At 36.6% G+C, this 17090-nt stretch overlaps 1 long non-coding RNA gene across 1 annotated transcript; it reads right to left on the bottom strand.

Moving 5' to 3' along the window:
• Nucleotides 1-11111: 11111 nt before the first annotated feature.
• Nucleotides 11112-12977, bottom strand: LOC125678266 (uncharacterized). The gene is made up of 2 exons (XR_007371459.2): nucleotides 12721-12977; nucleotides 11112-11854 (listed from the first exon to the last, which is right to left on the bottom strand). It is a non-coding gene; the product is annotated as an uncharacterized LOC125678266 (long non-coding RNA).
• Nucleotides 12978-17090: the final 4113 nt, after the last annotated feature.

Genomic DNA, 17090 nt, shown 5'->3' on the forward strand with positions numbered 1-17090 from the left:
AAGTGCTATGAATTAAAGAATCCCTGCCGCTCTCGGCCACTAATGAAAGGGGTCAGCCTTTTTTTCGACAAAAAAGTTAATAATGTTATTTACTGCGATACAAATTCGACTGATCAGGCAAGTCATGTCGCCCGGAGGCCTTTTTTTTAAATATCATTCTAGATATACCTCGCAAAACTGAACAAATTTTGTTCTACATGTCCTATTAAAATTTTCTTGAGAAAAAAGTTATTGATTGCGACATTTATCAGACTGTTAAGGCGAGTCATAAGGCCCGTGGGCCTTTTTCTTGATATCGTTTGAAAGATCTTGCAAAACTGAACAACTTTTGTTCTACATGTCTTATCAAAAGTTTTTCGAGAAAAAAGTTATTGATTGTGACATTAATCAAACTGTTCAGGCGAGCCATGAGGCCCGTTCGCCTTTTTCATAATGTTGTTCGAAAGATCTTACAAAACTGAACAACTTTTGTTCTAGATGTCTTATTAAAAGTTTCTTGACAAAAATGTTATAGCTTGCAACAATAACCTAACTGTTCAGGTGAGCCATGAGACCTTCAGGCCTATTTCTTAACATTGTTAGTTAACGCTTGCGAAACTGAACAACTTTTGTTCTACATGTCTTGTCAAAAGTTTCTCGAGAAAAAAGTTATCAATGTTATTAATTGTGATACAATTCGACTGTTCAGGCGAGCCATGACGCCCTGAGGCCTAGTTTTTGATATCATTAGATAGATCTTGCAAAACTAAACAACTTTTATTCTACATGTCTTATCAAAAGTTTCGTGAGAAAAAAGTTAATCATTGTAACAGAAATTCAATGGTTCAGGCGAGCCATGAGGCCTATGGGCCCATTTCTTGATATGACACGAAAGATCTCAATAAACTGTACAACTTTTGTTATATATGTCTAAGCAAAATATTTACGAATAAAATGTTATGATTTAAAACGTGGAAAAAAATGGAACACTTTTTTAAACTCCATTTTCGACCCCTACCGAGCTTCCATACTAGGCACTTCCGGAAATTTTTAAAACCGATGTGCACAACTACAACATGTCGTCTAACATCACTGAAAATTTCAGCACTCTAGCTTTTATCGTTTTTGAGATTTTGGCTGGACAAAATGGTCATCTGAAAATCGATAAAAGGGGGATAACTTCCAACCGGAAGTGAATTTTCAAAAATCCAAAAAAAAGATATAATCTTCAAATAGCAATGTAAAAACCCTTAAAATTTGAAGTAAATCGGTCAAGCCATCTCTGAGAAATCCTCTGCACAAAATCGGTAAGGAAAAAAAAGAATAATAATAACTAGATGCGATCTCGTTGCGAGCAACGAGTGGGTCTTCCGTCCAATTTTAGATGTGATGAGATAAGAATTTGACTGAGATTTTCGTTCATAAATAATGATACAAATATATTGTCTAGACGTACAATTTAGCTTCGGTAATGTTTTACAAATATTGATCATTTAAGTGCTATGAATTAAAGAATCCCTGCCGCTCTCGGCCACTAATGAAAGGGGTCAGCCTTTTTTTCGACAAAAAAGTTAATAATGTTATTTACTGCGATACAAATTCAACTGATCAGGCAAGTCATGTCGCCCGGAGGCCTTTTTTTATTTTTATATCATTCTAGATATACCTCGCAAAACTGAACAAATTTTGTTCTACATGTCCTATTAAAATTTTCTTGAGAAAAAAGTTATTGATTGCGACATTTATCTGACTGTTAAGGTGAGTCATTAGGCCCGTGGGCCTTTTTCTTGATATCGTTTGAAAGATCTTGCAAAACTGAACAACTTTTGTTCTACATGTCTTATCAAAAGTTTTTCGAGAAAAAAGTTATTGATTGTGACATTAATCAAACTGTTCAGGCGAGCCATGAGGCCCGTTCTCCTTTTTCATGATGTTGTTCGAAAGATCTTGCAAAACTGAACAACTTTTGTTCTAGATGTCTTATTAAAAGTTTCTTGACAAAAATGTTATAGCTTGCAACAATAACCCAACTGTTCAGGTGAGCCATGAGACCTTCAGGCCTATTTCTTAACATCGTTAGTTAACGCTTGCGAAACTGAACAACTTTTGTTCTACATGTCTTGTCAAAAGTTTCTCGAGAAAAAAGTTATCAATATTATTAATTGTGATACAATTCGACTGTTCAGGCGAGCCATGACGCCCTGAGGCCTAGTTTTTGATATCATTAGATAGATCTTGCAAAACTAAACAACTTTTATTCTACATGTCTTATCAAAAGTTTCGTGAGAAAAAAGTTAATCATTGTAACAGAAATTCAATGGTTCAGGCGAGCCATGAGGCCTATGGGCCCATTTCTTGATATGACACGAAAGATCTCAATAAACTGTACAACTTTTGTTATATATGTCTAAGCAAAATATTTACGAATAAAATGTTATGATTTAAAACGTGGAAAAAAATGGAACACTTTTTTAAACTCCATTTTCGACCCCTACCGAGCTTCCATACTAGGCACTTCCGGAAATTTTTAAAACCGATGTGCACAACTACAACATGTCGTCTAACATCACTGAAAATTTCAGCACTCTAGCTTTTATCGTTTTTGAGATTTTGGCTGGACAAAATGGTCATCTGAAAATCGATAAAAGGGAGATAACTTCCAACCGGAAGTGAATTTTCAAAAATCCAAAAAAAAGATATAAACTTCAAATAGCAATGTATCAACCCTTAAAATTTGAAGTAAATCGGTCAAGCCATCTCTGAGAAATCCTCTGCACAAAATCGGTAAGGAAAAAAAAAAGAATAAAAATAATAATAACTAGTGATCCTAATTGTTCGCGAACAATTAGAGGGCTTTCCACCTACAATGATTTAAAAAAAGATATTTAAAAATATTTAAGATGATATACGAATCTCAAAATGACCAAGAAAATATAATTAATAATTTTAACGATGACCTTGACCTTTGACCTTGACCTCATTTTGAAGGTCAAAGGTCATTGCTCTTAATGCAAGTGATCCCATGTCTCTATCTATATTAATGTAAAAGCTATAAGCTTAAAAAATGTTAATCAAGACATTCAGGGGCAATAATTTGTTTAGGGGTTTTCGGTTACTTTCGGTTAGCTTATCAATGCTAAAAATACTTTGAAAGACCTTGAAAATGGAAAAAAATTAATTTTGATGATGACCTTGACCTTTGACCTTGACCTCATTTTGAAGGTCAAAGGTCATTGGTCCTAATGCAAGTGGTCCCATGTCTCTATCTATATTAATATAAAAGTTATAGGCTTAAATAATGATATTGGAGACTTTCAGGGGCAATAACTATGCTTAAGGGTTTTTGTATCCCTTTGATTATTTTTTCTTTGCAAGAAGGTTTTACTGTGAATTCATTAGCGAAGGTTTCATGTTTCTATGACTTTCCGTTAAGTAGGAGTAGCGATAACAAGGTTTTCGACGCGAGTCTCCGAAATTCACAGAAGGGTCAGAGTTCAAAGTTGTAATGCATACTATCAAAACCAATCAAGAAGTCAATACTTACCCATATAATATTTCAACGCTATCTTAAGCAGGAAAAAGAGTATAAAAAGTGCTATTTTTTCCTCCTTTCTGATGACCTTGACCTTTGACCTTGACCTAATTTTCAAGGTCAAAGGTCACTGATCCTATTCCAGTTGGTCCCATGTCTCTACGACAAACCGTGCTCAAGCTCGACATGTTTTACGAATAAATCGCAAAACATAGAGAGGCATTAACTCCCCTTAGGGGACACCGAATCCCTTCATTTTAAATTCTTCGCTTCTACTAATTACCCTCTATGTTTTAGAAAAGGTTTCATCCTCCTATCATTTACGGTTACAAAGTAGAAGTGCTAACAATGATTTCTGCGAAAGGTCAAATAACTCCGTAAGGGGTCAAAGTTCAATTACGCAGGGTGAACTGTATTCGTTTCTCAAGAAGTACTATATGATGGACTATAAAGTTTTTCGATAAGTCTTAAGACGAAAATTTTTTTTGACGGCAGGAAAATAATAATAATAACTAGTGATCCTAATTGTTCGCGAACAATTAGAGGGCTTCCCACCTTCTAGCGGTTTTTCAGTAGTGTTGAAATGCTAAAAGCCCCCCCCCCTACCCCATCCCACCCTTACCCAAAAAAAAAAAAAAAAAAAAAAATTGATTTGGCTAGAAAAGAAATTCAAATTTGCCGCCTAAATTTGAGTGTTGAGGTGTGTTCAATGCTTGGTTTCGCATTAAGTACCCGTCAAATTTGAGGGAGAAAAGGGGTGTGGGTGTTGGGTAGCCAGCACATATGCACATATCAGGTAAAAGTGTAATGGGACTTGTGCAGGTGTTTGGGGTGACTTTAGACCTGTTAGATGTGATATTTGGAGGTGCAAAGAAACCGGATGTGCCATTTTCCTAGATTGTAGTAACTGCTGGTGCATGCTGGGAGTCTATACAAGCCTCATGTTGTCAGATGTTGTGAAGATGCACTGGATTTGACCGTGTGTGTTGTGGATTGTGGAATTGAATATACAGTTTGTAATGGCTCATCCTATGTGTTCTAATTCACGGAGACAATGTCTTTCAGTCATTTCACCCAAGGAGGCATGCATATACGGATTGATAGGCTTTGACAACAAACAACCAAAATGGCGGCCGGTGAATTAGAAAGTGTCTGAGTGCATGTAGGATATCTGAACGGAGAATAGGAGTACTGCATCCCATCTGATCCTGCAGGTAAGTGTTTATTTGTTTACAATGACAGTCGGGATGGAATGTCAATGAGTTCAACTGTCAAGTAAAGTTGCATCATCATTATAAAAAAAAAAAACTTAGTCTTTATGTTGATGCAGGCAGACAATTGAATCTGGCCTATGTCTTTTCATGAATGTAAATGGAATTCATGTTTGATTGACAAGACAGTCAAGAAATGGAAGAAGTGGGTGTAGGTCAGATGTGTAGGTGTAGGTCAGATTAGCTAGAATCCTGTAATTGTTGCATGGCATGAGACCGGTCAAAATAGTGTATTGAAACAGCTGATCACAATCAGATCACTTGAAGGGTGGGGGATTTCTTCCTTGGGGACGACAGGCGTGATGGGTGGGTTGGCCTTACTCGTGGAGACTGGCCCCTGGATGCGTGACCTTGACCTTTGACCTTGACCCACTTTCAAGGTCAAACCTCAAAAATCCTGTTGTTGGGCATGAAACCGGTCAAAATAGTGTATTATAAACAGCTGATGACAGACAGATCACTTGAAGGGTGGGGGGTTTCTTCCTTGGGGACGACAGGCGTGATGGGTGGGTTGGCCTTACTCGTGGAGACTGGCCCCTGGATGCGTGACCTTGACCTTTGACCTTGACCCACTTTCAAGGTCAAACCTCAAAAACACATGGGGGAGAAAGTGTGACCTTGACCTTTGACCTTGACCTCATTTTGAAGGTCAGAGAGGTCACGGGGCTTCGTTTAAGTGGTCCCGCATCCCTATCTACATCCGTGAAGAAGTTGTGGGCTCGAACGACGACGTCGGAGACTTTCGGGGGCGAGAACCGTGCTTCGGGGTTCTCGGTTTCCCTCGGTCAACTTTTCTGTGCGAGAGCGTTTCATCTGGAATTCGTCGGCGAAGGTCTCGCCTCTCCATGACTTGCGGTCTAGTGAGAGTAGCGATAACGGGGTTTTCGACGTTAAGTCGCCGCCATTCGCAGAGTGGTCAAAGTTCAGAGTTGACATTCGTGATGCCGAGACTGGTCCAAAATTCCTTGCTGACCCATGTGATATTTCGATGCTATCTGAAGCGTGAAAGAGCGTATAAAAAGTGCCATTTTCTTGCCATTCTGGATGACCTTGACCTTTGACCTTGACCTACTTTTTCAAGGTCAAGGTCACCCAACCCGTCCCAGTGGGTTCCGTCTCTCTACGACGAAGACTTTAGGAGTCGTCAATTTGTAGGGGACAAATCGCAAAACATGAGGGGGCATTGACTCCCTTTAGGGGACACCGAATCCCTTCATTTGAAATTCTTCGCTTCTACTAATTACCCTCTATGTTTTAGAAAAGGTTTCATCCTCCTATCATTTACGGTTACAAAGTAGAAGTGCTAACAATGATTTCTGCGAAAGGTCAAATAACTCCGTAAGGGGTCAAAGTTCAATTACGCAGGGTGAACTGTATTCGTTTCTCAAGAAGTACTATATGATGGACTATAAAGTTTTTCGATAAGTCTTAAGACGAAGATTTTTTTTGACGGCAGGAAAATAATAATAATAATAATAATAATAAACAGAACAATAACAATAGGACTTTCCACTGAAAGGTGGAAAGCCCTAATAAACAGAACAATAACAATAGGACTTTCCACAGAAAGGTGGAAAGCCCTAATAATAATAAGAAAAGTGAAAAATCAACAATAGAATAATAGAAGGTTCTTCCGCTGAAGACGGAAGAGAAGACGGAAGACCCTAATAATAATAATAAGAAAAGTGAAAAATCAACAATAGAATAATAGAAGGTTCTTCCGCTGAAGACGGAAGACCCTAATAAGAAACAGAGTAAAACCAATATGTTCCCAAACTTTGTTTGGGGAACATAATTAAGGATTATCTCCCTCATGCATAGCTCTTATCCTTGGACGAATTTGGCTCCACTTTTTTGGCACGCTGCTTTGGCTATATTTAGCTCTAAAACTTCATAGTTATTTCGGATTTCAAAGATTTCGGTTGAGCATCACTGAAGAGACATTACTTGTCGAAATGCGCATCTGGTGCATCAAAATTGGTACCGTATAAGTTTTACATATATACACTATTGCTAATTACCACAGGAACAGTTACAAGCAAGGTGAAGATAACGAACAGTGATCAATCTCATAACTCCTATAAGCAATACAAAATAGATAGTTGGGCAAACACGGACCCCTGGACACACCAGAGGTGGGATCAGGTGCCTAGGAGGAATAAGCATCCCCTGTTGACCGGTCACACCCGCCGTGAGCCCTTTATCCCGGTCAGGTAAACGGAGTCAAAATTAGTGTGCCAAGAACGGCTTAACAATCGGTATGAAACACGTCAGACAGCATTTGACCCAATGATAGGTTGTATTGACGAACTAGATTGTTATAACGACCATAGAATTTGCGAAATGCTGACTTAATATTGTGTTCTCCAAAGATCCCCTCGTTTACTGAGAGATTCCATTTTCAGAAAGTTATATTGAATTGTACAATGGGTACTTGAATTAGATACAGTGAAAATTTCACTTTATTTCCTCCGTTTATTTGAGAGCCAAGTGCACGCTCGATGTCAGTTATTTTGAGAAGGCTACGCATCTGGTGCATCAAAATTGGTACCGTATAAGTTTTACATTATGACCCCTGGGTCGAGGCCTCTGCTGGTGGACTGTTAGTCCTCGAGGGTCTCTACAGCCCAGTAGCTAAGTACTTCGTTACTAACTTGAAAATACGGATGCATATTTAATTGCTGTTATAAAATTTAGAAATTCATTTCAAAATTAAGGATTATCTCCCTCATGCATAGCTCTTATCCTTGGACGAATTTGGCTCCACTTTTTTGGCACGCTGTTTTTGGCTATATTTAGCTCTAAAACTTCATAGTTATTTCGGATTTCAAACATTTCGGTTGAGCATCACTAAAGAGACATTATTTGTCGAAATGCGCATCTGGTGCATCAAAATTGGTACCGTATAAGTTTTACTTTGTGAAACGTCTCATGATGTACCTATATCGCAACTTTCACACCATTGCATTAACAAACAAATCTGTTGTAGAAATATAGGCCTCATCTAATCAAAATTCGGCACAATTGCATGTGCGTGGTTGTGAGTACCCTGACCATGCCGATATGTTACAAGTCTTAATTCATAGATTCCATCATTTTAAAGAAAGTTATGGTAATTTTAAAATCGTCAATCAGAACTGAAAATGAATTTAACCATAAGAAAGAGAAAGAAATACTTGAGCAGTTTCTGAGAAACCCCGGACGAAAAAGTGTCAGAGAAAAATAAGAAATATGATATGTTTCCAAACAAAGTTTATAATTATATCAATCTCAGATAAGGTTAAATACTTTGGGAAATATAAGCATACGAATCTTATAAAAAGTTATTCAATATTAATGTAGAGGCAATTTGTTTTTCTGTTCAATTGTACTATATGATATCACGGCAAGAAACAATACAAAACAAAAACATGCTAAATTCAGGTTCCAAATGTTACCAAGTACCAAAATCGCCTTTGTCTTCAAACATTGCTTTTCAGATGACACAGTTTACACCTTATACAATAGGTTGATATTTGCTATTGCCTCAACTCGTCTTTTAGTCCCCTACCAACGAGGTCGAAGGGGGCTTTAGGTTTGCGCTCTGTCCGTCAGTTCAGTTTTCCGCACTTTTTTCTCTGTTTTTGCAATGAAGTTACCAAATTTGATATTTGGTAGGTTGCTTTGCCATGACAAGTTACATATCAAGTTTGAATTTCAAGGGCCTCCGTGGCCGAGTGGTTAGATCATCGCGCTCAAAAATCACACGGCCTCTCACCTCTGTCGGCGCGGGTACGAATCCCGCTCGCGCCGGTAAGTGAGAAAGTTTCCCAGTTTACTTTCGGAAGGTCGGTGGTCTCTTTCCAGGTACATTGTATCTGGGTTCTCTCTTCCACCAATAAAAACTGGGCGAATCCAGATAAGTGAAAAATTGTTGAGTGTGGCGGAAAACATCAATCAATCAATCAATCGATCGGTGTGTTGATTATTTACTTAGTTATGACCCTTGGACTTGGAAAAATACGAGGGTTCTTCGATATGTAATGTGTATTGTACCACAGTGCGATAACACTTTGCACGATGTCGTGGATGATGATACTCTTGAATAGCTCTATTTAATACCTTTCCAACGGTATAAACACTAACCTTTCGCTCCACATAGTTTTTAAACTTATAGTCATTTCAATAGAGCCAGTCCATGACCACTGTTGTAAAATGGTTGGGAAACGGGTTGAGAATATTGAAGAAATTAGAGCTTATATAAATGTTCGCACAAAAGTCGCTCATTCGGTAATGCAGATTTTTACTGAATTGGGGGAAGTTTATGAGTCTGATAATGTATCTTATGAGACAGTTCGTAGGTGGAGAAAGAAGTTTCTGACTGGCACAGAGTCCGTCAAAGATGCAGCAAAATCAGGCCGACCTGTGACTGTAACAGGCAAGGCAAATGTCTCAAAAGTCAGGGAAATAATTGAAAGTGATGGCAGATACACGATTCGTGATATTGCCAAAGCTATTGGCATATCGCTATCGCGGGTGCATTTCATTTTGAAGCGTATTTATTAAGTACGAAAGATTTCTGCCAGATGGATACCACATATTTTGACAAATGACCAAAAAACGGGTACGAGTACAAACCGCTAAACAATTGCTCAAAATGGTTCCCAAATTCAATGAAAGACAATTCACTCTTCCACGCCCCGCCCACCGATGACAACGAACGTCACATGTTTTCAGATTCCGTCAACTTATGTAAACAACATGGCGGGCGATTTCGATCTTATACAGGATACCTTTTCAATCGCCTCGTTTACTCGTGAATTTTCACAGAACAGTCCGTCAAAGGGTTTGACATACTTCAGAGAAGGTTATGTTCACATAATTTCAGTGGGTAAAAACGCAGAAGAAACAGTAATTATAACTTATTTGTTAGCGCTAGATGCTTTCGCTGCATTTGAAGTAAAGAAACACTACATCGTCTAACCATCGAATTGCAGGATTCGGCTGCCATCGATGCTTACTGTTCATGCACAGCTGGGTTAATATTACGAAACGTTTTCCGAGTTTTGAATAATTGTTTTGTTACGGAATTGACGATGTTTGTTGTTCGGTTGAAACTGAATAACTATATCATATATGCTGCGTTGACCGGTTCAATAAAATGTTTCATCTGCTTGCTTGCTTTTGCATCTTTTATTTTACTATTATTTATGATTTACTTATGAAAAACAGTTAAATATTATCAAGAATTTACATTGCAGCTCAAATACCATCTGTGATCTCCATTAAATGTTCAACTTCAGTTATACTTGAATGGATATTGTAGATCTAGATATCTACATTGAGATATTTACATGCATATTTTTTTTTAATGGTAATGGGTTAATTAGATCATTCCGAGTTTTTATTCCACGTCCACCCAAATATCTATTTCTATTTAAAAAAAAAACCAACTTGCAAATCAACAGAAAGAATGTGTACAATGTTTGATAGACATCACCATTTTGACAGTACAGTCAAGAACATGTTAAATGACACACAATAGAAAACTTGGATTATAAACAAGAATATTATAAAGACTCGGACCAAAAAAAACAATTTCCTGTTCGTAAAACATCTGTTTTAATTAGTTACCCAACCTCTTGTACTATAGTACATATTGTAATTACATAGGATCAGCAACACAATATAATACTTAGTTAAAGGAGTAGTTTATCATAAATAGGACAATAAATTAAGTACCACATGGTTTTTTTATTTTCAACAAATAATTCAAAACTATGGAATAATCATTGTTCTTTAAGAATAAATGGTTTACAATATCTGTCTATTTTAATTGTCAATGAATCAGCACAAATTCGTACATTTTCTTAGTTGTGAGCATTCACACATTTCGAAGGAAAATTTAAGTAATCTACTATTTTATATTCATCATAATGTAAGTTTTCCCAAAGTTAGACATAAATTTACCCTCTTATAAAATGTTTATCATTTTAAATAAATTCCTCACATTGTATACAAGTAGTACACAATGAATTCACATGCTCTACAATTTTCTCTTCAACCCTGGGTTTGCCCAAGAGTTAGTAGGGTGCAAACTATCCAACTTTATTGATGTCTCCATATATATATACATATACTAACTGGTGGGAATACACCGACAGAGATACAGAGGTGCAGACATATTTCCCCTGGTTCTTTGGATATCGTGTAACCTTTGTCTGCCATAATGAATTCCCCTTCCAGAATAATTCAACCCACCATCAGTTAACAAAGGAGTTTGTAAAATCCACTATTCTCTGTAACAGCAACATCTGACATAGATCCAGTAAATAATTCACCAACAAATATGATAATAATAATAGCCTTTATTTATCCAAGATAACACAAATTAGCATACAGCTAGCTTCCATTGTGTCCCCTAAAGGATCACAATCCACAAGTCCCCTTTAGGTTGTAGCTGATTTGTAGTCAAAATGTATAATTTGTAACTGTAGTTTTAAAGAAGATTGTTTCTGTGATTTCCTTTCTGCACAATCAATGATAGCGATGATTGTTGGGAATTGAGCTTTTATTCAGTTGTCATGTTGTTAATATCATTCCTATAGGACTATATTGAAACACAACCTAACACAACATAAGGTCAATTCAGGCACAGAATATATCACTGATACACTGTGTTGAAATACAAAATCTTGATGCCAAGTCCTTGATTTCAAAATTATGTCTCAGCCTCATCAGTGTTAATAACAACTGCGATTGTTTTGTCATATTTGTTATGTCCCTCCTTTTTTTACACACTGGGGAATTTGCTCAGATGTATAAAAAAAACTCTAACAAAGTACAAAATGTGGCATGTCTGAAATTGATATAATATAAAAACAACCCTGGTTTTTTTTTTCTCTTGCTGTAGAGTACTGTTAATGTCAAAAGGGGTGGCCTGTTGGTGGGGTTAATCTTGGGCTTCCATTGATAACTGGAGTTGCAGATGATGATTAAGTATGCTCTGTTGATGAAAGGCATTTTCTGCTGTTGTTAACTGGTTTTGTAAATTCTCTGACTTGTGCTGTTGTTACAAGTATATCCAATGAATCTATAAAGAAACAACAACAATTTTTTTTAGCATTTGGAAGTAAAGCATAGATGATGAGAGGGGCCATGGAATTTTAAAAGGTGACCTGACCTATTACATGAAAGATCCTATGCATACATTACACCCAACAATTTATTAGCTACTTATAAAATTTCAGTTTGCTCGAATTATTATGAAATCTAAATTCGAATTTAAAACCATTTATTACAAAATATATATGGACATAAATTCTATTGATATTTAAAAACTTTGACCACGGGATTAGTCTGATTACTGAAACTTTAGAACTTTATCCCCTGGTATGATCTATTGTAGGAATTATGGAACGAAAACCTTGAATATGGCGCTCTTACAGTCATGTTATGATATGTATGGCTGAGCAGGGAAAATTTAAGACATAAGACCAGAAACTGCATATATATTGGTGTAAACATTAAATTAATTGACCCTAGATATGAAAATAGTTTAGATAGGGGATTCTTTTTAATAGATAATATTATAGTAAAAAAAAAAAAGTATTGTGTAGCTCTTAGCACAGGTGCTTGGGTTCATGACCCCCCCCCCTCCCTTGAATAACCTAGCTACACGAATTGTTATATTCAATGGGGGAAATTCTTAAAAAGAGCTATTTTGGGGTATGCATGACATTGTTGACATGCATTAGTAGGATTTTCAACAAGAAATAATTTAAATCAAGTCGTGCAGGTTATTCGGCCAATTCGGGAGAAGGGGGGGGGGGGTCCTGAACCCAAGCACCTGTAGCTCTTAGTACATGTATACACATGACATGGGCATGTATTATTATCAGTCCCTGATTTAACTATTACTATTAACTAATACATAATTGTCTGCTAAGAATAACTTACTTTGTGTGCCGGTCCATTCTGCTCTTACTGTGGGGCCTACCGCACGCCTTTATCCAACGTAAACATTAATCTTTATGTGATTTTGGGTTTGGAAATGGGATAAACATTACTTCTAGTATCCTTTCTGGGTAACGTGAATCACTGTTGCATTTCCCCGATGCACACAATTCCACCAATTTTATGAGAACTCGAAGTAATCAGGCTAAAACATCTGTACCTCAAAACCTCCGTCATCATAAGTTTTGACGGAGGTAATGGCGGACATTTTCTTCCGCGATTCTGATTGACTGTGCGGAGATGATAACCGCACCTCCCCTGACGACAGTGGAAGCGTGAATTTGCAAACATTGTTACTGATGACGAAACATGGGTTCACTATTTCGAACCACTAAGAAAAATTTGGAAACAAAATATGGCTAACTAAACACGGTAGAAGGCCTGTAATTACCGAAAGAACCATAAGCACAAAGAAGGTTCTTTATTGCATATTCTTCTCGTGTGATGGTATAGTCGTACAAATTCCGGTATCGAAGGGCAAAAGTGTTACAGGTCGGCATTACCGAGATGTTATACTAAAAAGCTCTAGAAATACTATCATAAACGACGCCCTGTGTCAGGATTTAGGCATGTTCGTCTACTTCATGATAATGCTCCATCACTTACATCTGAGCTTGTGAAGCAATTTTTGAAGTCGGAGAAGGTCACCGTCTTGCTACACCCACCATACTCTCCAGATCTAGCCCCATGTGACTTTTTCCTTTTTCCAAAACGTAAAAAGTTCTCATCTGGTCGTCGTTACAACTCTTGGCTTGGCAATCAGTCCGTGCCTCAGAGATCTACCTAAATCAGCGTACCGTGACGCATTTCAGAAATGGATTCAGAGATTGAAATTATGTATTTCAAACCGCGGAGAATACTTTGAAGGGATGTAATGTTCATTTCACTATTTGAGTCGACTGCTAATAAACATTATATATCGAACAACCCTCGTAGCATGAATATAAGTTTTCCTAGACTTTTTTTTTGTTGTGCTTGCAGATATTCATTTCATATTTGGTACATTACTTTTCTATAAAAAGTTACAGATCAAGTTTGAATTTCGTCTTGGTCCGTTGATTTTTCACGAAGTTTGGTCCTTGGACTTAGAAAAATAGCATGAATTATCAGTTTTCCGGACTTTTTTTAGTGTGCTTGCAGATATTCATTTGATATTTGGTACATTGCTTTGCTATAGCAAATTACAGAACAAATTCGAATATTTCGTCTCGGTCCGTTGATTTTTCATTAAGTTATGGCCCTTGGACATAGAAAAATAGCATGAATTGTTAGTTTACATCCAAGTTTCTTATTTCTGTAGATAAGAGTGCTACACTCATTAAGACTTCTAGCATAGTAATACAACAATGTAGCTAAATTATTCATGATCACCTATATTTCACAGTTTATTGACTTGATTAAAGACCTAAACCTAATTATAAATTTGTCTTTTTTCCTGATCTAGTCTCTACTGGAATAGTAGTTAGTTTCCAACCATTCCTATCCTGGTTCCCCAATATTCCCTTTTACCATAATTTACATAGTGAACTTTGAATATTGTTGTGGTACAGTGATTTTTGCAACTGGTAGGGGACTACTTATTGCCATGCAATACTATCATTATACTTGTTTTCATAGCCTTTTGAATATACCATATTCCATTTGCTTGTATTAAATTTGACAATATCTTGCTTTAGTCATTTGATGTCGTTTTGCTCACCCATTCCCCGGGATTATTTTGTTCGTTGTTTAAGTCCCAGTTGAGAATCTTTTACTCAAACAGGGGCATCATTAGCTGTAGGTAAAATACCGCAAAGTTTGATCACATCGAGAAAGTAACAAATGCATTATGCAATTACATTTTGAATAGACAATATGAAAACAGTTCGCATATTAAAGCCATTTTTAATAAATCATTGGTGAGTTCAGCTCACCTGTGAAGGACATGGACATTTGTGTTTAATTAAATGAGAACAGTATTTATTCGTACAGGTATATACTTTATGTGAATATCTGTGATTTCTTGTTGAATCAACAATGGGTGGAAGAGAAAGTCGTACAGAAGGATAACAAGCCCTACAAACAGTCTGATGGATTTCGATTTGCATCGTACTTTAATTAATATGACAAACTTAAATCCTCGGAAAGAGTCGGACCGAATTCTAACTCGGACTTTGATACATGTATCATCTAAGAGAGATCTACGTACTATGCAACTACATATGCCACAAATGGTGTAAATCAAATGTGGATTCTAAAAAAAAATCTAAGGAACTTTTTAGTAAACTTGAAATCGCAAAACTTTTCTCAAATCAACAACATCAAAACATGTGACTTTTCAACATTTTACACGACCATTCCTCACGATAAATTAAAGACTAGACTTTTTGACATCATAGACATTTGCTTCTTCATCAAAAAAGGAAAACGTTGTTAGCTGACATTTTTTATATTCATATGAAGCAGAATTTATTAAAAAAACTTCTACGTGAGAGGAAAATAATCTATTGCTGTGGGCTTCAATTCGACATTTAGATATATTGACGACATATTATATACATGTATTACCAAAAATAATTTTCATTCATATGTCTCTTCGATATATCCCAGTGAACTCGAAATAAAAGACACAACAGAGTCGTCCACTTCTGCTTCATACTTAGATATTTTATTGAAAGTAGATATTAACGACAAACTAACAACTCAACTTTATGACAAAGGGATGATTTCAGCTTCTCCATCGTCAACTTCCCATATTTATGTAGCAATACTCCATTATCACCTGGATATGGTGTTTATATCTCTCAACTGATTCGATACGCAAGAGCTTGATTTGCTTATGGTAAGTTTTTAAATCAAGACATGCTACTGACTAAAAAGTTGATGGTGCAGGGGTTCCAACAGTCTCGTTTAAAGTCAACATTTCGCAAATTCTATTGTCGTTATAATGATCTAATAAAATCTATCATTGGGTGACGTGTTCATACCGATTGCTAGGCCGTTCTTGGCACACTGATTTTGACTATGGATAACCCCGTTTACCTGATCAACGTATTGAACTCACGGCGGGTATGACCGGTTGACAGGAGATGCTTACTCCTCATAGGCACCTGATCCCACTTCTGGTATATCCAGGGGTCCGTGTTTGCCTTACTATCTAATTTGTATTGCTTATAGGAGTTATGAGATTGATCACTGTTTGTTATCCTCACCTTTCATCCACGTCAAACGAAATGATTGATTGATTGATTGATGTTTTCCGCCACACTCGACAATTTTTCACTTATCTGGTGGCGTCCAGTTTATTTATTGATGGAAGAGAGAACCCAGATACAATGTATCTGGGAAGAGACCACCGACCTTCCGAAAGTAAACTGGGAAACTTTCTCACTTACCGGCGCGAGCGAAATGAAAAAAAGAGTAATCATTCGGATACAAGATGACTACATGGCACATGGACTGTGAAACAGATACGGACACTGAAAAAGTTACAGATTGCTAATGTGTAGCAACCATTTTGTGACAATCGGGTAAACTCTTTTAACTTCTATTTTGCTTTGTGTTGAATTGGTTTACACGAAAAGTGAAGACAACGAACTTGACGTTCCCTACGCTCATCTTTGTCATATAACTTTTCCTCCTTTTGTTCTTTTATCTGTATTTGAAACGTTTTTCCGATTCCATTTAATTTAAGAAATAAAGTTCACGTTTTTGTGGTTGTTGAAAGATAACACCGGAGGTCGATAAATGTTGCTTTTCAAACAAAAGAGCCGATACGTTACAGAAACAAAAAACTTTTTTCAATTTTACTATGGTTCATAAATATACTCTATGCAGCTACGGATTAGGTCTCGTCGTGGCAGCTTCCAAAACGGAATACATACATGATTTTTTTTCTGAGAAGAAAGGTGATATTATAGAATCTACTATTTTGAAAGATATTTTAAATATTCAATTTTATGTTGACGGATTATGTCAATGAAAGGTGAAGATAACGATAAATAATCAATCTCTTATACGATGTAATTATCTGTTCTGGTCCAACTAAAGCGGTCAACTTGTCTTTACAAAGATTGTTTACACTTGTATCGATCCCGGAACGCAGATGATTGCATTTTTGTTGAATTCAAATATCCTTCAGTCATTTTTAAATTTGTTTGTAACATACATTGATTAATTCTTATAATCGTAATAATGTTATCAGTTTTGAATTTTAAATCGTTGTATCAGCAAAATACGAATTTTAAAAACAATAGGTTGAATGGCGGTAAAGGTATAAAACAGGTTTACATCTAACAGCTGTTTTAAGGCAATACACTACGCCTAATCAAGTC

Source organism: Ostrea edulis, chromosome 2, assembly GCF_947568905.1.
Source record: "Ostrea edulis chromosome 2, xbOstEdul1.1, whole genome shotgun sequence".
In the NCBI taxonomy this organism is placed as follows: Eukaryota; Metazoa; Mollusca; class Bivalvia; order Ostreida; family Ostreidae; genus Ostrea; species Ostrea edulis.